At 35.9% G+C, this 24,625-nt stretch overlaps 1 pseudogene across 1 annotated transcript in view; it reads left to right on the top strand.

Moving 5' to 3' along the window:
- The first annotated feature begins 250 nt into the window (after window positions 1–250).
- LOC307177076 (casein kinase II subunit beta-like) overlaps window positions 251–24,625 on the top strand; it is a 68,355-nt pseudogene continuing 43,980 nt past the window's right edge. The window contains exons 1-2 of the transcript in view: window positions 251–349; window positions 17,807–17,952. The product of the transcript in view is annotated as a casein kinase II subunit beta-like (transcript). The remainder of the gene's footprint in view (window positions 350–17,806; window positions 17,953–24,625) is intronic.

Here is a 24,625-nt window from a genome sequence, read left to right as displayed (position 1 = left end):
GTATTAACCTACTTGGAAGTTAGTACAACTTCCAGATTGGGTCCTTGGTTGTAGATAACTACCAAAATAGGGAAAGCCACATGGAAGCCTCTGGAACTGTTCCTGTCATGAGAAAGTAAGTAAAAATATATAAATAAAAATTGTATCATATATGTATTATATAGAGTTTAGGAGATTTATATCAGCCATGAGTTTCTAACAGATGCAAGGATGGTGGTCCTTATCACATCCTCAGTTAAGTTACCTAGCAATGATCTTGCAAAAACCAGATGAATCCTGGAAGGTGACTGTAGACCGCTGCAAGCTCAGCCCAGTAGTTGCCCTGATTGAAGTTGCCATGATGGATGTGGTAACTTTGTTAGAACAGATAGAGCCTCAGGTTCTGGTATATGGACATTGTTTTGGCATGTGCATTCTTTTCTATTTCAGTAAGAAAAGAGGATCAGGGAGAGTTTTTGCTCACTTCAAATGTGTTATTTTTTAGAGCTAAGAAAAATTCTAGTAGAGATTTGCTGAAAAGATAGTGTCAGAAGCTCATTTTACCATTTTGGTATCATTCTTTGGCACAGGGAAGTTGATTCTTTCCTCACATGCACCTAACATACCTTGTTTGCCTTTTGAAAATTTATGCTGCTATTAAACATCAAAAATTATATCACATGGAAATGTCTTCCTGGGAGGGTGTGCTGTTACTGTTGAATCATCTTTCTGTGGTATCATTAGGTACAAAAGCTTTGAAGTAAGACCTAAAGCCAAAATTCTCACAGATGTTGCATGCAAACAGACTTCAAAAAGGATCTCTGTGCTCTTTCACAGGCAGGTAAACATCTGTGAGAGAGAAAAAAGAAAGCAGGAGATACAGAGAGAAACTCACTTAAAGGCTTAACTTTGAACAAAACAGGCCTTAGGCCTTTTCTTTCAAATTGGTGTCTCTTTATATGACTTCCTGCCCCTCTACTAGGTAACAATTGAAGTCTCACTTTGTGAACTAATTTACATTGACCTCTTCCTTAGCCCTCAATAGTTCTTTTTAAAGTGAGGTTTGTTTTCCCTAATGAGGATCAGCTGTGAGCAGGGGCAGCCAAAATAAATTCCCTTTAACAAGCTGTGCCTCTGCTTAGGCTGAAATTTGGAGAAGAGGAGAGGCCAAGAATACATAAAAGGTCTTGAGCCTGCCGGTTAACATTGAAGATCCTATAAATGCAATGTATTTAGACTTACCACATTTTTCTTTATTAAGGAATTATTATATTCCAAACACTAAAGCTACAAAATGAGGATAAACAAAGCCATGAAAAGAATGACCATCTTTGATAGCTCTTGGGCCATAAATTAAACTTTCTCTATTTTTAATAAGTGTACAAAATTTAGATCAAGGTTCACTTTATTAAAATTATTTGTTTTTCTTTGTCTTTTCATTTTATCAACTAGTGGCTTAGAAGTACTCATGCCATCACAAAATGAAGAACAAGAAAACAAAACTACAAATTAGAAAGGGTCAATCTATCAGGATTATAGCTTGATCTCTCAAAGCCTAGAGCTTACTAAAACCTCAAAATAATTTCATCAAACAATGTTATAACTGGAGATAAACAGCCCAGTTTTCTTTAAGTTTTCAAGTCTCTTGTCTTCTATTATTAGTTTGTCATATGATTTATTTTCCAACAAACAAGGATCTATCAAATTGTGCCACTAAATCTCTTCTCTACTTTGATCTTCATTTATGATTTAAGGCAAAACAGCCTATGTGATGCTCAGCTTTATGGAATGTAGATTCTTTGCTCTTCATGTATAAGCCAAGCTTCCCTCACCTCCAAGCATTCTGGAACTGATTGATGGCAAGCCTACCTCAAAAAGTCTTTTCTTATCCTCAGTAGGAATATAACAATAAATAGGAAGAAATGATGATGCTACTGAAGCCTGTGAGCACAGCTGCTCATTTCATCAGTTCTGCTGTTACCTCTGGCTCAGAGGTTCCATTTTCTCTGCTTCTGTGGGATGTGTCAGGACTGCTCTGACAGCAAGCCCCATAGGCACATGGCATAAAGCTTCTTGCTTTTAAAGCCGGCTTTTACTGGCTCACTAGTTGAGTGTAGTAGCAGTTCTAATGATAACTGGGGAGCTAGTAGAATAATCCAAAAAGTGCTGCCCTCAAATTCTGAATTAATGAAAAGAAAACAAACTTAGAGTAAACACATCATACTCTGAAGATAAAAGAAAACATATTCTTCTAGTTAACACTAATTATACGAATATTATTATTATCGTATTCTTTTTTCTTAAAAGCTCATGAGCTTTGGGTCAGAAAAATGTGGGTGGAAGTCCTGACTTTATAACCTATGAGCATTATGACTAGAGAAATTAGAATAATCCTATAATGTCCTTGAAATTCTTGAACTCAGCTACAAATCACTTGGTATAATCATATGCTGATTAAGATTTTGTGATGTTTAAATAACATGTATTCATGATTAGGATTATGAGAGACACAGAAGTAATCACTCAGCATGGATTTTTTTTCTTTAAAAACAAAAAAACATTAAAACTCTTTCTCTCTGCCAGGTTAAATATACCTACCTTAAAAGCAGGGGGTTCCCTGACTTCTTTCTCTATTTCTATAGATTTTGGTGTTTTATTGGCCATAATGAATTGAATCATGGCCCCCAAAATATAGGTCCATGCCCTTATATTCAGAATGTCTGAATTATTCCTAGTATGGCAAAAGATGTGATTAAGTTAAGAATCTTGAGAGGCAAAACTTATCTTGGATTAACCAGGAGGGCCCTAAATGCAATCACATTTATCTTTATGAGAGAGAAACAGTTTTGAGACAGACAGAAAAGGAGAAACACAAACACAGGAGGAGGAAGCTGTGTGACCCAGAGAGACTGGAGCAGTATAGCCACAAGCCAAGGAACACGTGGAGTCACCAGAAGTTGGAAGTGGCAAAAATAGATGCTCCGCTCTAGCTTTGGGATGGAATGTAGCCCTGCCAACATGTTGATTTAGGACTTTTGGCCTCTAAAACTGTGAGACAATAAATTTCTATAGATTTAAGGCACCGGTTTCTGATGTTTCTATAGGAACCACTGGAAACTAATGCATTGCCATTTTACCACTTTGTGCATTCCAAGTGTATCTTGGCAACTTATCGATAGACTGTTACGACCTTGAAAGTGGAAATCACATCTTACTCCTCTTTGTGTAGAATTCAGTACCTCGCCCAAGTCTTTACACTTAGCAAGATCTAGAACAAAATTCCCAAATGGATTAATAAATGCCATCATCAGTGAGAGAATTATTCTGGACCCAGTTCCTAAATACAATGATTAAGAATACTGATTTGGTGAAAAGTCAGCAAAATTGAACAATTATCTAGATGTACCTTTTGGGGAAAGGATAAAATGAAACATGCATTTTAACACTGAAAAGATTTAAAAGTCACATAGGAAATAACTGTTATTGACCTATCTAAGAGATGAACTGACGATCTAAGAGAAAAATTCGTAGAAGGACTTTTGTATATTGTGTTGATTGTACTTCTGGGTTTTAGTCCAAATTGTAAGGAGCCTGAAAGTTGTTACTTGCTTCCTCACAACAGGAAAAGTGATGAATAAACTGAAAAGCAGCAACTCTTTTTAGAGTCATCAGGGAGCTAAAGCCACAAGGCAAACTGCTGTCCCTAAACCTGGAGAAATAGGAGAATACAGAGAATCACAGCTTATTGGGAGTATAAACCCAGAAGTGGAACAGAATCCCATCACTGGTGCCAATCCCAGTAGGAACACAAACTGTATTGACAGAGTGCTAGAGGCTCAGTGTGCACTAGCTTGAGAGTTAAAATCTCCATGTGGCCCCAATCTTTTATACGTTTTACCTCTAGGAGTCCCATTAGATTCTTACTGTGAAGAATAGAGGAAAAATTCTCTCATACTTCTGGCAGGGGGAGGGGAAAAGTCACTATTCTGAAATATGCCCACATGTCCCTGTTCTTAACAAAGTGCACCCTCAAGGGAAACTTTTACCAGAACCAAACAGTTTGGAATTTATCTAAGCCTGACCTCACTGGCAGAAGAGAAATACCCAACTCCAGCCCTCCAGCTCCTTGAAAGAGAAGAAAATCCTAGATGATATGTTTGAATACATGTTCAGGAAGCAGAAATGCAATGAAAGAGTAATAACTGTTACAGCTGGTCAGAGAAGTTACCACCCAGAGTGACTGCTTAAGGCATCCTGGCCATTACCCAGTCAATTTGATAAAGAATCCAAGAAAGATTCAACACCAAGACCCAAGATAATTACTGAGGGATGGACTCCAACAATATTACTGAGTTAAAAACAGGAAAGCATGAAGATCAGGAAACAAGGGATGGGACGTAGTGGAGGAAGTCCTAAGTTGAAGATGAATGGAAGTTCAAGGAAGAAGACTGCTGCATGAGTGGAGAAAAACCAGTTCAAAGTGTAACAGAAGAACCATCTGCAAGAAAATATTATGGTTGGGAAAAAGTCTAATTCTAGAAGGAGGATAGATCTCTGGATCATTTGGGGAAAATTTAAAAATAGTTACAGAAAACAAGACAAAGGAAGCACTGAAGTATTTTCTCCAGGAAAACACAAGAAAGACACAGAAAAGACATTCAACTGTGTGCATAACTGGGTCATGCAGTGAACACATTTTACATGTTTTTTTTTTCCCTATATATGTGTATTTGTTTGTTAATTTTATTAAGCAAAGAGAAGAAAAGAGCTATTCTTGTTTCATAGGGGTGACTTTGTTTTTTAAAAAATAATATTCATAAAAGTACATACTGCAGAGGTTTCAGCTTGATTGATAGTGATTTGCAGATATATCTAATCTACTGAACGATCTCAGAATTTCATAAACTTTTACTTGTGAAGAAACATTTTACATAAAACGGCCCTTTGTTTAATTTTGGCCTAGCCAGTTTTTGGTTTTTGCAGCAAAATTATTTGGTTAACATATTAAGATACAACTATATGGTTTCTTTTTCATTTCTCTTTATCTAATCTTATTTTGTGTTTTTTTCCCTTCAGTTTTCTACCTCATTACACTTTCCTCCTTTTATAATCTCATGCCTTTTTAAAATATGGAACTGATTCTCTTCTAAATAATACACAGTGAATATGTGCATAGGTGGAAATTAATTGGGAGAGTTATTACTTATAAAAGAGGGAAAGGAAAATAGGATAACAACATAGAAACGTGCTTCCTGAACTGCCTTTTCTGTAATCTTTCTCTTCCATTATGGCACATCTATTTTTTTTTCCTCTTTACTGTGTATGCCTAGATTCTGTATCATTTCAAATCCATTTTTTCTGGCACATTATGTTCCAACATAGTGCCATTTTTTTGTTCTTAAACAGATTACTTATTTCTTATATCTTCTTGGGTCTCACTTTGTTTCTTCCTCTGATGGGGAAAAAAACACTTCAAGAAATCCATCACTGTGCTCTTAGAGTGGTTTTCCTTAGGCATTGTTTGAAGTTCTCAGTTTAACATGAAAAAAAAAATGATTCATATAAGTTATGCACATTGTTACATAAAAATGCAAACTAAAGATGAATATAGTATATTCTATCTTCAGAATTCTCAGCTCAATCATGTAACGTTTATAAAGATATTATATATCAATCTTTCTTATAAAATATATTGTCTAAGAAGTTCCACATCAATAATAATCAATTTATTACTAATAACTGACAAATAAATACCACTATTCTTTGAGGCCTATATTATTTTTTTAAATATTTATTTATTTATTTGGCTGCACCAGTTCTTAGTTGCAGCAGATGGCCTCCTTAGTTGTGGCAGGCCAGCTCCTTTGTTGCAGCACATGGGCTCCTTAGTTGCAGCAGGAGGGCTCCTTAGTTGTGGCACGTGAACTCTTAGTTGTGGCATGCACGTGGGATCTAGTTCCCTGACCAGGGATTGAACCCGGACCCCCTGCATTGGGAGCATAGAGTCTTATCCACTGCACCACCAGAGAAGTCCCTGAGGCCTGTATTATTACATACAATTTACATATGAGGAAATAGAGAGTTTAGAGATATGAGTAGTTGCTCTAGATGACACAGTTCATAAATAAGAAATGGTGCTGAAATTTAAACATATAAATATTTAAACCCACACATATTTAAATCCAAATTTGGTGTATATATTAAATATTGATAGATATTGTAAATATTGATAAATATTGGTGGTAATCTATTACATTTCATGATAATTTACATTGTATAATATTTGTTTGATTTTGACCATTTTTTAGCCTCACAATAGGCTGGCTGAAAGGAAATAAAGAAGATAACTTTTCTATTAGAATAAAATTCTATATTTTTAATCCATGATTTGGAGTTGAAAACTAAAATTCAAAAGATCAATAATGTATACATAATAATGGGTAATATTGGCTTCTTAAATTGTCAAAAGTAAATATGTCAGAATAAGCCCGTGTAAGATTTAATTATAGGCTCAAATAGATCCATCCCTACAAGCAGGGTAAAGGATTTTCACTGACAGACCATGGAGTCCCTGTTATTGAATTCTGCTCAATACTAAAGAAATGGTCATCAATTTGGTGACTTAAACGTTTAATTTTCTAAAGACACAAGAGTGAACACCCAGTGGAATGAGAATTGTGCACGCAATTACAATTTGTATTGTAGACAACAACCAAACACGGCAAAGTGACATAAAATAAGGTTTGCATGGACTGAGATATTTAACATGCTTTGACTGAGAATGTCTAACAATGTAAATATATTACTTTTTCCTTGTGGATGTATACGTATAATAAAATTTAATGATAAATCTCAATGGGTATTATGAAACTTAATTAAATAATATAAAATTAGTCTGGAGAGGAAGTTTAGGATCATTTACCATACTTCCCCCTTTTGTGGTCCAAGTCCCCACAATGCCTGCTCTTCTTTACTGGGATTTCCAGTCCATTCACATTTCGACTTCCTTCCATCATCTTCTCATTTCTGTTTCTATATTTTAAATCCCTTGGCTTCTGATTCCAACCTCTCTTTTCCTAGTGCTTGAGAAAGTGTTTTGCCTGTTTTTCTTTCACAGTCTCAGCCCAGTTACACTTACTTCTGGACATATTCTTTAAACTGACTTCTCCAGGCCTAGGCCAGCTGTAATATTATAGGGAGAAAATCAAACATCCAAGTGTGTGGCTACACTTGTGAACTGTCTGCCTCCAATTGTTTGGCAAAACCACAGTCTCCTTCTGCTCAGTCAACCGCACAATCACTGGGGGAGGATCTAAGTTTTTTAATCCTTCCAGGCCTTCATTCCAAAGCCTCATTTCTCCTTTTTTTTTTTAACATTTTTATTGGAGTATAATTGCTTTACAATTGTATGTGTGTTTCTGCTTTTTAAAAAAGTGAATCAGCTCTACATACATATATATCCACATATCTCCTCCCTCTTCAGTTTCACTCCCACACTGCCTATCCCATCCTTCTGGGTAGACACAAAGCACAGAGCTGATGTCCCTGTGCTATGCGGCTGCTTCCCACTAGCTATCTGTTTTGCATTTGGTAGTGTATATATGTCCATGACACTCTCTCACTTCGTCCCAGCTTACCACTTCCCCCTCCCCGTGTCCTCAAGTCAATTCTCTACGTCTGCATCTTTATTTCTGTCCTGCCCTTAGGTTCTTCAGAAACAATTTTTTTTTTAGATTCCATATATACGTTTTAGCATATGGTATTTGTTTTTCTCTGTCTGACTTACTTCATTCTGTATGACAGTCTCTAAGTCCATCTACCTCACTACAAATAACTCAATTTCATTTCTTTTTATGGCTGAGTAATATTCCATTGTATGTATGTGCCACATCTTCCTTATCCATTCATCTGTTGATGGACACTTAGGTTGCTTCCATGTCGTGGCTATTGTAAATAGAGCTGCAATGAATATTGCGGTACATTAATCTTTTTGAATTATGGTTTTCTCAAGGTATATACCCAGCAGTGGGATTGCTGGGTCGTATGGTAGTTCTATTTTTACTTTCTTAAGGAACCTCCATACTGTTCTCCATAGTGGCTATATCAATTTACATTCCCACCAACAGTGCAAGAGGGTTCCCTTTTTTCCACACCCGCTCCAGCATTTACTGTTTGTAGATTTTTTGATGATGGCCATTCTGACTGGTGTGAGGTGATACTTCATTGTAGTTTTCATACTTCATTGTAGCATTTCTCTAATGATTAGTGATGTTGAGCATCCTTTCATGTGTTTGTTGGCAATCTGTATATCTTCTTTGGAGAAATGTCTATCTAGGTCTTCTACCCAATTTGGACTGGGTTGTTTGATTTCTTGATATTGATCTCCATGAGCTACTTGTACATTTTGGAGGTTACTCCTTTGTCAGTTGCTTCATTTGCAAATATTTTCTCATATTCTGAGGGTTGTCTTTTCATCTTGTTTATGATTTCCTTTGCTGTACAAAGCCTTTTAAGTTTCATTAGGTCCCATTTGTTTATTTTTGTTTTTATTTCCATTTCTCTACAAGGTAGATCAAAAAGGATTGTGCTGTGATTTATATCATAGAGTGTTCTATGTTTTCCTCTAAGAGTTTTACAGTGTCTGGCCTTGCATTTAGGTCTTTAATCCATTTTGAGTTTATTTTTGTGTATGATGTTAGGGAGTGTTCTAATTTCATTCTTTTACATGTACCTGTCCAGTGTTCCCAGCACCATTTATCAAAGAGGCTGTCTTTTCTCCATTGTATATTCTTGCCTCCTTTATCAAAAATAAGGTGAACATATGTGCGTGGGTTTATCTCCGGGCTTTCTATCCTGTTCCATTGATCTTGATTTCTGTTTTTGTGCCAGTACCATACTGTCTTGATTACTGTAGCTTTGTACTATAGTCTGAAGATGGGGAGCCTGATTCCTGCAGCTCCCTTTTTCTTTCTCAAGATTGCTTTGGCTATTTGGGGTCTTTTGTGTTTCCATACAAATTGTGAAATTTTTTGTTCTACTTCTGTTAAAAATGATATTGGTTGTTTGATAGGGATTGCATTGAATTTGTAGAGTACTATGGGTAGTATAGTTATTTTCACAATGTTGATTCTTCCAATCCAATAACATGGTATATCTCTCCATCTGTTTGTATCATCTTTAATTTCTTTCATCAGTGTCTCATACTTTTTTTATTTTTGCGATATGCGGGCCTCTCTGTTCTGGCCTGTCCCGTTGCAGAGCACAGGCTCCGGATGCGCAGACTCAGTGGCCATGGCTCACGGGCCTAGCCACTCCACAGCATGTGGGATCTTTCCGGACTAGGGCACGAACCCGTGTCCCCTGCATCGGCAGGCGGACTCTCAACCACTGTGCCACCAGGGCAGCCCTCTTATAGTTTTTTGTGTACAGGTCTTTTGTCTCCTTACATAGGGTTATTCCTAGGTATTTTATTCTTTTTGTTGCAGTGGTAAATGGGAGTGTTTCCTTAATTTCTCTTTCAGATATTTCATCATTAGTGTATAGGAATGCAAGGGATTTCTGTGCATTAATTTTGTATGCTGCTACTTTACCAAATTCATTGATTAGCTCTAGTAGTTTTCTGGTAGCATCTTTAGGATTCTCTATGTATAGTATCATGTCATCTGCAAAGAGTGACAGTTTTACTGCTTCTTTTCTGATTTGGATTGTTTTATTTCTTTTTCTTCTCTGATTGCTCTAGCTAAAACTTCCAAAACTATGTTGAATAATAGTGGTGAGAATGGGCAAACTTCTCTTGTTCCTGATCTTCATGGAAATGGTTTGTTTTTCACCTTTGGGCATGATGTTGGCTGTGGGTTTGTCATATATGGCCTTTATTATGTTGAGGTAAGTTCCCTCTGTGCCTACTTTCTGGAGGGTTTTTATCATAAATGGATGTTGAATTTTGTCGAAAGCTTTTTCTGCATCTATTGAGATGATCATATGGTTTTTATTCTTCAATTTGTTAATATGGTTTATCACACTGATTTGAGTATATTGAAGAATCCTTGCATTCCTGGGCTAAACCCCACTTGCTTATGGTGTATGATCCTTTTAATATGCTGTTGGATTCTGGTTGCTAGTATTGTGTTGAGGATTTTTGCATCTATGTTCATCAGTGTTATTGGCCTGTAGTTTTCTTTTTTTGTGAAATCTTTGTCTGGTTTTTGTATTAGGGTGACAGTGGCCTTGCAGAATGAGTTTGGGAGTGTTGCTCCCTTTGCTATATTTTGGAGCAGTTTGAGAAGAATAGGTGTTAGGTTTTCTCTAAATGTTTGATAGAATTCACCTGTGAAGCCATCTGGTACTGGGCTGTTGTTTGTTGGAAGATTTTAAATCACAGTTTCAATTTCACTGCTTGAGATTGGTCTGTTTATATTTTCTATATCTTCCTGGTGCAGTTTTGGGAGGTTGTGCTTTTCTAAGAATTTGTCCATTTCTTCCAGGTTTTCCATTTTATTGGCATATAGTTGCTTATAGTAATCTCTCATGATCCTTTGTATTTCTGCAGTGTCAGTTGTTACTTTACCTTTTTCACTTCTAATTCTTTTGATTTGAGTATTCTCCCTTTTTTCCTTGAAGACTCTGGCTAATGGTTTATCTATTTTGTTTATCTTCTCAAAAAACCAGCTTTTAGTTTTATTGATCTTGGCTATCATTTCCTTCATTTCTTTTTCATTTATTTCTGAACTGATCTTTATGATCTCTTTCCTTCTGCTAACTTTGGGGTTTTTGTTCTTCTTTCTCTAATTGCTTTAGGTGTAAGGTTAGGTTGTTTATTTGAGTTGTTTCTTGTTTCTTGAGGTAGGATTGTATTGCTATAAACTTCCCTCTTAGAACTGCTTCTGCTGCCTCCCATAAGTTTTGGGTAATGGTGTTTTCATTGTCATTTGTTTCTAGGTATTTTTTGATTTCCTCTTTGATTTATTCAGTGATCTCTTGGTTATTTAGTAGTGTATCGTTTAGCCTCCCTGTGTTTGTATATTTTACAGTTGTTTTCCCTGTAATTCTTATGTAGTCTCATAGCTTTGTAGTCGGAAACAATACTTGATACAATTTCAGTTTTCTTAAAATATACCAAGGCTTGATTTGTAACCCACGATATGATCTATCCTGGAGCATGTTCCATGAGCACTTGAGAAGAAAGTGTATTCTGTTGTTTTTGGATGGAATGTCCTATAAATATCAACTAAGTCCATTTTGTTTAATGTATTTAAATATTAATTAAGTCCATCTTGTTTAATATATCATTTAAAGCATGTGTTTCCTTATATATTTTCATTTTGGATGATCTGTCCATTGGTGAAAGTGGGGTGTTAATGCCCCCTACTATTATTGTGTTACTGTCCATTTCCCCTTTATGGCTGTTAACATTTGCCTTATGTGTTGAGGTGCTCCTATGTTGGGTGCATAAATATTTACAATTGTTATATCATCTTCTTGGATTGATCCCTTGATAGTTTTATTTTAAAGTCTATTTTGTCTGATATGAGAATTGCTACTCCAGCTTTCTTTTGGTTTCCATTTGCATGGAATATCTTTTTCCATCCCCTCACTTTCAGTCTGTATGTGTCCCTAGGTCTGAAGTGGGTCTCTTGTAGACAGCATATATATGGGTCTTGTTTTTGAATCCATTCAGCCAGTCTTTGTCTTTTGGTTGAAGCATTTAATCCATTTACATTTAAGGTAGTTATTGATATGTATGTTCCTATTACCAGTTTCTTACTTGTTTTGGGTTTGTTATTGTAAGTGTTTTCCTTCTCTTGTGTTTCCTGCCTAGAGAATTTCCTTTAGCATTTGTTGTGAAGCTGGTTTGGTGGTACTGAATTCTCTTAGTTTGGCTTGTCTGTAAAGGTTTTAATTTCTCTGTTGAATCTGAATGAGATCTTTGCTGGGTAGAGTAATCTTGGTTGTTAGTTTTTCCCTTTCATCACTTAAAATATGTCCTGCCATTCCCTTCTGGCTTGCAGAGTTTCTGCTGAAGGATCAGATGTTAACCTTATGGGTATTCCCTTGTATGTCAGTTGTTATTTTTCCCATGCTGCTTTTAATATTTTTTCTTTGTATTTACTTTTGATAGTTTGATTAATATGTGTCTTGGCATGTTTCTCCTTGGATTTATCCTGTATGGGACTCTCTGTGCTTCCTGGACTTGATTGACTAATTCCTTTCCCATATTAGGGAAAGTTTCAACTATAATCTCTTCAAATATTTTCTCAGTCCCTTTCTTTTTCTCTTCCTCTTCTGGGACCCCTACAATTCAAATGTTGGTGTGTTTAATGTTGTCCCAGAGGTCTCTGAGACTGTCCTCAATTCTTTTCATTCTTTTTTCTTTATTCTGCTCTGCAGTAGTTATTTCCATTATTTTATCTTCCAGGTCACTTATCCATTCTTCTGCCTCAGTTATTCTACTGTTGCTTCCTTCTAGAGAATTTTTAATTTCATTTTTTGTGTTGTTCATCATTGTTTGTTTGCTCTTTAATTCTTCTAGGTCCTTGTTAAACGTTTCTTGTATTTTCTCCATTCTATTTCCAAGATTTTGGATCATCTTTACTATCATTACTCTGAATTCTTTTACAGGTAGACTGTCTATTTCCTCTTCATTTGTTTGGTCTGGTGGGTTTTTACCTTGCTTCTTCATTTGCTTTGTGTTTCTCTGTCTTCTTATTTTGCTTAACTTACTGTGGTTGGGGTCTCCTTTTCACAGGCTGCAGGTTTCTAGTTCCCATTGTTTTTGGTGTCTGCTCTCAGTACCTAATGATGGTTCAGTGGATTGTGTAGGCTTCCCGGTAGAAGGGACTGGTGCCTGTATTCTGGTGGATGAGGCTAGATCTTGTGTTTCTGGTGGGTGGGACTGCGTCCAGTGGTGTGTTTTGGTGTGTCTGTGACCTTATTATGACTTTAGGCAGCCTCTCTGCTAATGGGTGGGGTTGTGTTCCTGTCTTGCTGGTTGTTTGTCATAGGGTGTCCAGCACTGTGGCTTGCTGATCGTTGAGTGGAGCTGGGTCTTAGCATTGAGATGGTGATCTCTGGGAGAGCTTTCACTCTTTGATATTACGTGGAGCTGGGAGGTCCTGAACTTGGCTGTCTCAACTCAGAGGCACAGGCCTGATACCTGGCCATAGCACAAAGACCCTGTAAGCCACACAGCTCAGAAAATAAGGGAGAAAGAGAGAGAAAGAGAGAAGGAAAGAAGGAAAGAAAGAAAGAAAGAAAGGAGGAAAGGAGGAAAGGAAAGAAAGAAAGAGAAAAGGAAGGATGGAATGATGGAAGGAAGGAAGGAAAGAAGTAAATAAAGTTCTTAAAATAAAAATTAAAATAATTAAAGAGTAATTAAAAAAGGAAAAGAAAAAGAAGAAAGCAGAGAGCAACCAAATGAAAACACATATCACCAATGATAATAATCGCTAAAAACTATTCTATAAAAAAAGGAAAAGAAAAAAAATGGACAGGCAGAACTCCAGGATAAATGGTAAAAGCAAAGCTGTACAGACAAAATCACAGAAAGAAGCATACACGTGCACCATCACAAAAAGAGAAAAAGATAAAAAAAAATCTATATAAAAAAAAGGAAGAGAGCAACCGAATCAATAAACAAATATCCCAATGATAATAAACTCTAAATACTAAACTGAGATAAACATAAAACTAGAAACATTAGATGCAGAAAGCAAACCCCAGGTCTACAGTTCTTCCAAAGTCCACATCCTATCTTGGGATGATTCCTTGTCTATTCAGGTATTCCAGAGATGCTGGGTACATCAAGTTGACTGTGGAGATTTAATCTACTGCTCCTGAGGTTGCTGGGAGAGATTTCCCTTTCTCTTCTTTGTTCTCACAGCTCCTGGGGTTCAGCTTTGGATTTGGCCCTGCCTCTGCGTTTAGGTTGCCTGAGGGCATCTGTTCTTCACTTAGACAGGATGGGGTTAAAGCAGCAGCTGATTAGGGGCTCTGGCTCACTCAGGCCGGGGGGAGGCAGGGGTACGGAATGCAGGGCGAGCCTGCAGCGGCAGAGGCCGGCATAACGTTGCAACAGCCTGAGGTGCACCGTTTGTTCTCCCAGGGTAGTTGTCCCTGGATCATGGGCCCCTGGCAGTGGCGGGCTGCACAGTCTCCCGGTAGGGAAGGTGTGGATAGTGACCTGTACTTGCAGACAGACTTCTTGGTGGCTGCAGAAGCAGCCTTAGCACTTCATGCACCTCTCTAGTGTCTGCGCTGATAAGCGCATCTCATGCCTGTCTCTGGAGCTCGTTTAGGCGGTGCTCTGAATCCCGTCTCCTTATGCATCCTGAAACAGTGGTCTCTTGCCTCTTTGGCAGGTCCAGACTTTTTCCCGGACTCCGTCCCAGCTACCTGTGTGGCACTAGCCCCCTTCAGGCTGTGTTCACGCAGCCAACCCCAGTCCTTCCCTTGGGATCTGACCTCCGAAGCCCAAGCCTCAGCTCCCAGCCCCCGCCCGTCCCGGCGGGTGAGCAGACAAGCTACTCAGGCTGGTGGGTGCTAGTTGGCACCGATCCTCTGTGTGGGAATCTCTCTGCTTTGCCCTCCTCACCCCTGTTGCTCTGCTCTCCTCCATGGCTCCAAAGCTCCCCCCCCACGACCCCCCCGTCTCCACCAGTGAAGGGGCTTCCTAGTGTGTGGAAACGTTTCCTCCTTCACAGCTCCCTCCCACTGGTGCAGGTCCCATCCCTATTCTTTTGTCTCTCTCTCTCTTTTTTTTTTTTCTTTTGCCCTACTCAGGTACGTGGGGGAGTTTCTTGCCTTTTGGGAGGTCTGAGGTCTTCTGCCAGCGTTCAGTAGGTGTTCTGTAGGAGTTGTTCCACATGTAGATGTATTTCTGATGTATTTGAACTAACTGCTAAAAAATCTAACTACTATATAACATAAACACACCTTTTTTATTGAAATATAGTTGATATACTTTATTATATTAGCTTTAGATGTACAGCGCAATGATCCAATATTTTTATAGATTATACTCCTTTTAATGTTATCATAAAATATTGGCTATTTTCCCTGTGCTATAAAATATATTCTTGTGGGGCTTCCCTGGTGGCGCAGTGGTTGAGAGTCCGCCTGCCAATGCAGGGGACACGGGTTCGTGCCCCGGTCCGGGAAGATCCCACATGCCGCAGAGCGGCTGGGCCCGCGAGCCATGGCCACTGAGCCTGCGCGTCCGGAGCCTGTGCTCCACAACGGGAGAGGCCACAACAATGAGAGGCCTGCGTACCGCAAAAAAAAAAAAAAAAATATATATATATATATATATATATGTATATATTCTTGTATCTTATTTATTTTATACTTAATAGTTTGTACCTCTTAATCTCCTACCCTATCTTGTCCCCTCCAACCTTTCCTCTGGTAACCACTGGTAACCACTGGTAACCACTAATTTATTCTCTATACCTGTAAATTTATTTGTTTGTTTATACTCATTCATTGGTTTCATTTTGTAGATTCTACATACAAGTGATAACAGCATTTGTCTTTCTCTGCTGTCTTAATTCACTAAGCATAATACCCTCCAAGTCCATCCATGTTGTTGCAAATGGCAAAATTTATTTATGGATATTATTCCATTTTGTGTGTGTGTGTGTGTGTGTGTGTGTGTGTGTGTCTATCACTTCTTATTTATCCAATCATCTGTTAATGGACACTTAAGTTGCTTCCATATCTTGGCTATTGTAAATAATGTTGCTGTGACCATTAGGCTGAATGTAACTTTTCAAATTAGTGTTTTTGTTATCTTTGGATATATGCCTAGGAGTGGAATTGCTGGGTCACATGGTAGTTCTATTGTTATTGTTTCGAGGAAACTCCAAACTGTTTTCATAGTGGCTGTTCCAATTTACATGCCCACCAAAAGGGTACAAGGGTACCCTTTTCTCCATATCCTCACCAATATTTGCTATTTCTAGACTTTATGATGGTAGCCATTCTGACAGGTGTGAGGTCATATCTTGTGGTTTATAATTGCATTTCTCTGCTGATTAGCAATGTTGAGCATCTTTTCATGTACCTGCTGCCATCTGTATGTAGTCTTTGGAAAAATATCTATTCGGCCCATTTCTTAGTTGGCTTTGTTGTTGTTGTTGTTATTGACTTGTGTGTAGTATTTATATATTTTTGATATTAACTCGTTATCAGTCATATTATTTGCAAATACTTTCTCCTATTCAGTAGTTTGTCTTTTTGTTTTGTTGATGTTTTCCTATGTTTTTAAGTTTAATTAGTTCCCAATTGATTATTTTTACTTTAGTTTCCTTTGTTCCGGAAGACAGATTCAGAAACATATTGCTACAATTTATGTCAAAAGTGTTCTGCCTACGTTTTCTTCTAGGAGTTTTATGGTGTCTGGTCTTAGATTTACGATTTTAATCCATTTTGAGTTTATTTTTGTACATGGTGTGAAAAAATATTCTAATTTCTTTCTTTTCTATGTAGCTGTCTGGTTTTCCCAGCACCACGTATTGAAGAGACTGTCTTTCCCCATTGTATATTTTTGCCTCCTTTGTCATAAATTAACTGACCAGAAGTGCGTGGGTTTATTTCTTGGCTCTCTATTCTGTTCCATTGATTTACTTGCCTATTTTTTGCTAGTACCATGCTGTTTTGATTACTGTAGCTTTGTAATATAGTCTGAAGTCAGGGAGCATGGCCACTTGAGCTTTGTACATTTTTCTCAAAATTCGTTTGGTGATTTGGGGTCTTTTGTGGTTCCATATAAGTTTTAGGATTATTTGGTCTAGTTTGGTGAAAAATGTCATGGGTATTTTGATAGGGATAGCATTAAATCTGTAGATTGTGTTGGGTAATATGGACATTTTAACAATATTAATTCATGCAGTCCATGAACAAGGCATCTCTTTCCATTTCTTTACATCATCTGTCATTTCCTTTATCAGTGTTTATTAGTTTACAGAGTATAGGTCTTTTCTCTCCTTGGTTAAGTTTATTCCCATGTATTTTATTTTTTTTGATGTGATTTTAAATGAGATTGTTTTCTTTCTGTATCCTCCTGATTGTTCATTATTAATGTATGGAAAAGCAAAAGATTCTTATGTATTAATCTTGTATTCTGTAACTTTACTGAATTCATTTATCACTTCTAATAGTTTTTGAGTAGAGACTTTATGGTTTTCTATATACAGTATCATGTCATCTGCAATTAGTGAGTTTTACTTCTTTCCTTCTAATATGGATGCTTTTTATTTCTTTTTCTTTTTTGATTGCTGTGGATAGGACTTCCAATACTATATTAAGTAGAAGTGCCAAGAGTGGGCATCCTTGTCTTACTCCTGATTTTAGAAAAACACTTTCAGCTTTTCCCCGTTGAGTATATTAGCTGTGGGTTTGTCATAAATGGCCTTTATTCTGTTGAGATATGTTTCCTCTATAGCAACTTTGATGAGAGTTTTTATCATGGGTGGGTGGGAGGTAGAGCTGGAGATGAATGGGCTAGACCCAGAGCCAGATGTGAGCCTGGGTTTCTCCTATACTTAGTGGCCATCAGCCACCTATCAGGGATGGGTGCAGGTCCCAAGTTGCTGGAGCAGAAGCCCTGAGGGTCAGGTCCAAGCTGGCTCCATTCCCTCAAAGTGTGTGCTCTCCCTGGCAACAGCATCTTTGCCCCAGAAGCAGCACTGAAGCAAGAGGGGCTGGAGTGGTTGCCTGGTGCAAGCCCAGGCACATACTGGGCTAGTTCCAGCTCACCATTCAGAGCTCCAGATAGCTCCCAATCCACCATCTCTGCGAGTGTCACCAATGGCTGCCCTTGCCCTTTCAGATGCAGTGCCATGTCCAAGGAGGCTCTGTGCCCCCAAGTGGGCACTCCTCCATAATGGCAGCATTTGCCCTAGTGCTGGAGCTAAAGGAGGCAGAGCTGGCACTCAGCATGGGTAGAGCACATGCTGGGATGATCCTGGCACATCAGTGAGACCTCCAGACAGTTTCAGTCTGTTTCATCTACCTTGTTGCTGGGAATAAGTAGTAAGTAAGCATTTGCATGTTCTTCACAAATGAAGTCTTGGTTTCTTACAGCCTTCCTATAAGTCCCACTGGCTTTAAACCAGCTAAGGGGACTCATCTTTCTGGAGTCAGACCCTAGGGCTGGGGTACACATGTGGTTGGAATCCCTCACTCCTCAGAAAAGTTCTCCAAGCTTGTGATACACTGCACCCCTTCTGTGTCGTATCCTAGGGGCACAAGTCCTGACGTGATTGCTTCTCTTTTCCTACCTGACTCCATGTAGATCTTTCTTTACAGCCTTGGTTGTAGAGATTCTTTCTGCCATTCTCCAGTTTATTTTCAGTGAGAGTTGCCCTACATGTATTGTATTTTTGACGTGTTAATAAGGGGAGGTGAGCTCTACATCCTTCTACTCTGCCATCATGACCTGCTTTTTTTTTTTGGTATTAACAAGAGTTACTAGGGGATGGACAGATCTTCTGCTGTTTTCCTATTTTAGCAGTCCAACCAAGTGTAAGTGCTGAGAAGAAGGAAATATGATATTACATCCATCATCAGTCCTCACAGGGGTGCTAGTAAAATTCTGATGAGTCTACTCCATGGACTGATTATCTCCAAAATTTCCTACTTCAAATATTCATGTATTAATATTGCTGTCATTTGAATAATTCTAATTACTTTTCACTAGGCAACACTAATATCTCTATCATTATCAAAATTAACCATTGTTTTGGTATCTTTATTTGTATGATTAATCACTTAAGAGATTCAGACATTTAATAATCAAATAAGTAATTTGTGTTGAGTACTTTCATTTATTTCCATTTATGGAAGAAGAGATTAAACAACTGGTGTATCATGTACATTTCTAAATTTCCATTCTCACACTTGTTTAATCTGAAAATTGAATCTAGGCTCCCTGAATTCATGGTTAACATGCTTTATCTACTACTTTCCAGTATCAATAGAAATTTGCCCCATTTAAAAAATCTTCTATTTCTAAAATCAGTAGGAATTTGGATTGGAATCTATCAGTAACTATCAAAAATCATGTGACACTTGAAAAACCTAAAATAGAATTCTTTATTTTTCATTAAAATGTTTCATTTTATAGAATATAGTATAATATTTAAAGCTAAAATATTATTTTTTTCTAGGTAGTTCCATTACCTGGAAATGTCACTTTTTAAACATTTAAATGATGATTTAGAAAGAAGTCAAGACTCATCAAATATCATATTTACCTGTGCTTTTAAGACAATGGATCAACTTTAATTTTCTTTTTTAAAATTTTTATTTTTAACTATTTATTTATTTATTTATTTTTGGCTGCATTGGGTCTCCGTTGCTGCATGCAGCTTTCTCTAGTTGCGGTGAGCAGGGCTACTCTTCATTGCAGTGTGTGGGCTTCTCACTGTGGTGGCTTCTCTTGTTGCAGAGCACAGGCTCTAGGTGCACAGGCTTCAGTAGTTGTGGCACATGGGCTCAGTAGTTGTGGCTCAGGGGCTGTAGAGCACAGGCTCAGTAGTTGTGGCACATGGGTTTAGTTGCTCCAAGGTATATGAGATCTTCCCAGACCAGGGATCGAACCCATGTCCCCTTCATTGGCAGGCAGATTCTTAACCACTGTGCCACGAGGGAAGTCCAACTTTAATATTCTTATACTGACTTTAACATCTGCAAATTTTCTTTGTACAAATTTCACCTTTGTAAAACATAATATATTATCAAAACATAAAAGTATCAAATTTTATCAAAATAGAATTAATTCACCCAATTAAATTTTAGCACATTTTAAAATTCTCAAGAATTTTCTAATTTTTATTAGTTTTACATTTTTATTATAACATTTTTAATGTATTTTGTATTTTTAATGCAATTTTCAATTCAATGATGATTAAAATATAGCTCCTCTCCTCTGGGAGCTCTCTATATAATTGGAGAGTCAGACAGATAAATGGATAAGCAAACAGTGTGTTATTTGCCATGCAGAATAATTATGGAAGGTGCAACAGTAATATTAAGAAAAAAGAGGCTAATTATTGGTATTGGATAAAAGTCAGAAAGCCCTTTGTAGTGGAGACATCTAACATGAATTTAGAACATGATTACAGTTTACCATGAGAATAAAAATATAGAATTAATTATCTAGGAGTAAGTAGATTCACATAAAAGAGGGAAAATGTCCATGTCTGTAATGCAGACACAAAATGCATGATACACAATGTGAGCACTTATAAGTCTCTAAACAAAAATTATTAACAGTGACAACATTTTGACAACTTTCAGTGTTAAGAATATTATTCTCTGTCAATAATATTTTTTTAAATAGAAAGATAGAACAAAACATTTGAATATGTTTAAAGAGATATCATTCTGATTACTAACTCTAAAGATAAATGTAACAGATTTATAATAAAAGCAACTTAAAGCCCAGAGTGGCTTCCTGTCAACAATATTTATTCTTTAAGGAATGCATGGAAATGATAATGGATTAAAAAAAAGAAAAAAAACTAAAAAAGTACAAAAACATAGGGAAGTCTGTTTGCTTTGCATCTGACTGTGGACACATTCAAAGAAACACTGGCAGAGACAAGAATAGTGAATTAAAAAAAAAACACCCTGAATTGAAAGAAACATTCTATTCTATTCAAAGAACTTAATTCTCAGATATTATTAAAGACATAAAATAAGAAAATATATTTTTCTCTGATGAGATTAACAAAACTTAAAACAAGACAAAGCCTAGTTTTGGTTCAGGCTCTTCCAAATATTTGCATTGGGAATTTAAATTGGTACAATACTTTTGGAACACATACCCTTTCCCTATTAATTCTGTTTTTGGAAATTTACTTTGAATACATTGTCTCACATATGTGTTTTTATATTCAACATTAAACAATATATAACTGATATCATGCAGACAAAACAGGTTACTATTATGAGAGAAAATTGAAGAACCTCTATACAATCTACTGGTGTCAGGATTTCACAAGAGTTTTTGTGCTTTTTTTTTCAACATTTTAACTCTCACATGCAATTTGCATAATTTACCTGTATAAATTAATAAATTAAATTTTAAATGTAGCTCTCCCTCGGATTCACAAGACAAAATTAATGAATCATATCCAAAACCATGAAGAGTTCTGCAGACAATACTCTGTTTTGCACATCCTGACTATATGGAGTCCCTTTAATATTTATTAATATCAAAGATAGTGGTCTGAGGAATGCACTTTGTGAAATACTGAGCTATATCACAAGCCTTATGAAGACATTTATTTTAAGTAAAAGTTAAGGACCCCTTTCAGGAATTCATCATCCCAAACAAAATAATATACATTGGTAGAGAAGAAGTCTCTTCTTTTTCTTCAATAAACAATCCTAAACTGGTCAAATACATAAGCACATACATGGAGATTCTTGAATCTCCAAAGTAAATCTATAGATGTAGTGCAAGAAGGGCAGTATGGGACACAATTACTGTGCTCACCTCATCCTAGGACTAATGAAGCATGAGAGAAATAGTTGTGCACACATATCAATTTGTCATCTTTACATAGCTGCATTGGAATTTTCCTATCTGACACTCTCAAGGTTGGATGAAAAATCACATATATCAACAATATTGAGTACAGAATATCCATAATTGGAGGTCAACGTGTGATTAAAGTTAAAGCCAGATTGGATTCACATCATAGACCATAAATGACAGGTTCAGAAGTATAATGTTATACATTATTTATTTGTGTTTATCAAATTATTATAATAACATTTTAATAAAATTTATAAAATTCATCGATCTGTATTTTCTAGATATTTTACATGGATGTGTATGACTTTGATAATAATGACAAAAGAAAAAAGGAAAGATGTACTCATTTTAGAAATATTTTCCTCAAAAATAATTTTAAAATGTGTTAGAATTTAAAATCCTCATGCTACACTGATGTCACACGCATAAGAATGATTTTCATCTTAACAAAACATGTCAAATGTCTGTTTTCTGTGCCAAGATCTTTACCCTGTGGTGCCTTTGTTTTATGGAGCCATGTCTTTCAAAATATCTGTACCTGTGTCTCTTGACTTTATCATAATGCTTGCATATAAGTAATGATCAATTATCAGTTTAAAAACAATGGATATAAGAAGCAAATTATTGTTCCAGTGATTGCCAGTTACACCAACTTTGTGTAATATACTGTGGTACACACATGTTATGAGGTACTGTGATGGTTAATTTAATGTATCAACTTGAATGGTCTAAGGGATGCCCAGATAGCTGGTAAAACATTATTTCTGGGTGTGTCTATGAAGAAGTCTCATGAAGAAATAAACATTTAAATCAGTAGATTGAATAAGGAAAATCTGCCTTACCAATGTGGTGGTGGATGGGGACATCATCCAATCCATTGAGGGCCCAAATAGAACTAAAAGGCAGAGAAGGGGCAATTCTCACTCTCTTAAGATGCAACATCCATTTTTCTGCCCTTGGACATCAGAACTCCTGGTTTTCATCCCTTTTGACTTTGACTGAATTATACCACCAACTTTCCTAGATCTCCAACTTGCAAACCCCATGTAGTCAGATATCTCAACCTCCCAAATTACATGAGCCAATTCCCATAATAAATCTCCTCTTATATATCAATATATCCTGTTTCTCTGGAGAACTCTGATGAATACAGATGTCATCAACAAACATCATTCTCTCTAAAAAACCTAATCTTAATACATATGTATATTTTGTCTATTTCCTGAAGACTGTACAAGCATTGCAACTAATGAATTCCACTTATTAGTATTTAGTACAAAAATCAAATACATAAAATCTATTATAGTTCATTTTAGCTTGGACTCACTGCTTTGGAGGAGGAAATACATGAAATGAAAATGCTAAAATATTTTGAATGAGTAGAATTAGAATACAGTTCTAGATTTCTCATTAAGTCCATGTTGGGAAAAAATACCAAACTTTTAAGCAAATATTGCAAATTAAAATATTTGATTTCATATTCTATAATAACTACTGGTTATATTTTCTAAAAGTACTGTTTGTGTATACTTTGTGAATCTGATGCTATGTAATGTACTGAAGAAAGGAGAGGTATTGTATCAAAATGCTTTAAGAAGCCTGGAACTAAGTATATTTTCAAAATGTTCATGTGAAGAAAGTAACTAAAACTGTAATGTATTTTCATAAAATGTTTTAAATACTTTGCTCAGGAAAATCTTACTGAACTGACGAGAATAATAATTGAATTATAATTGCATGCCTTTATAAACCAAGCTGCATTTACTGACTGTGTGTAAATATTAGAATAAAACATTAGGTTGAGTTTTTTCTTAAATTTTATGGAATATTTTCAATTCTCTAAATAGAAAACTAGTTACCAGATATATCTTATATAGAGTGTGGAAACATATTTTCAATTTTGAAGTATAAATGAGTAATTTACATGAATTAATAAGGAAAAAATGTAACTAGAGAGGAAGGCCAACTTGTAAAGCTGCCAATTCAGTTCTACCAAGTTTTGTTTTATTTAGACTCCATTGTTATTCTCCCATTCTTTAGTTTTGTTAAGGTTTTTCCAAATTTCAAGATTGTTCCCACTGACTAATCTTATTAGGAAGTTTTATTTTGTTTTTACTACTGATTTCTCTGCTCCTTGCCTGATGGTAGTATTGTTTATTAATGCAATTGTTATTATAATTAAAATTTTAAAGGTATAGAAAGTTAATAGTACTTTGGATATTCAAAGTCAATAAATGTTTTAAAAGTTTATATATTTCATATATATTTCAGTTGTTTTCATAAAATGTATAACACATTACTGATAATCAAGGAATTCCCCTATCCCAATCATTTTCTTAACTTCCATAGGCAACCATTTATATGCCTTGGACTTGAGTCTTTTTCATCTCTTGTTCTATCCCTATCTATCTATCTATCTATCTACCTACCTACCTACCTACCTATCCTCCCTATTATCTATCTCTGTGTCTATAACTATATCTTATATACATATATTTATCTGTATAAATATACAGATAAATTTATATACATATATTTATCTGTATAAATATACAGATAAATTTATATACATATATTTATCTGTATAAATATACAGATAAATTTATATACATAAATGTATCTGTATAACTATATGAATTTTTGTATCATCTATCTGTATCTCTGTATATATAATCTATATATTTGAATGTCTATCTACAAAACCAGTGCAGATTTATATAGTCATATATAAGTGTTTGCTCTTCTGATGAATATTCAGTTCATCTTCAGATGGTGCTATTGTATTATGTTTCAAATTTACTTTTTTAAAAAAATCTTAGATTAAATGTTCATATCTTTTTATCATTCTGGTTTCTCTTATGTATTTTTAAAAATCATTTGTTAATTTTTATCTGCAGTTTATCATTTATATTGACATACATACTTTAAAATAATTACTGGATGACAATGTTTTACTGTTTTATGTATTTTCTGTTATTACTGTTTTATGTTTTATTACTGTTTTATGTATTACTGTTTATTTACTGTTTATTACTGTTTATTATTGTTTATACTGTTTTTTACTGTTTTACTGTTTATTTACTGTTTTATAAATTACTGTTT

The sequence above is a fragment of the Stenella coeruleoalba genome, assembly GCF_951394435.1.
Source record: "Stenella coeruleoalba genome assembly, chromosome: 1".
NCBI classification, from domain to species: Eukaryota; Metazoa; Chordata; class Mammalia; order Artiodactyla; family Delphinidae; genus Stenella; species Stenella coeruleoalba.
Note: the sequence above shows the minus strand (reverse complement) of the source record. Positions and strands in the feature narration are given on the sequence as shown.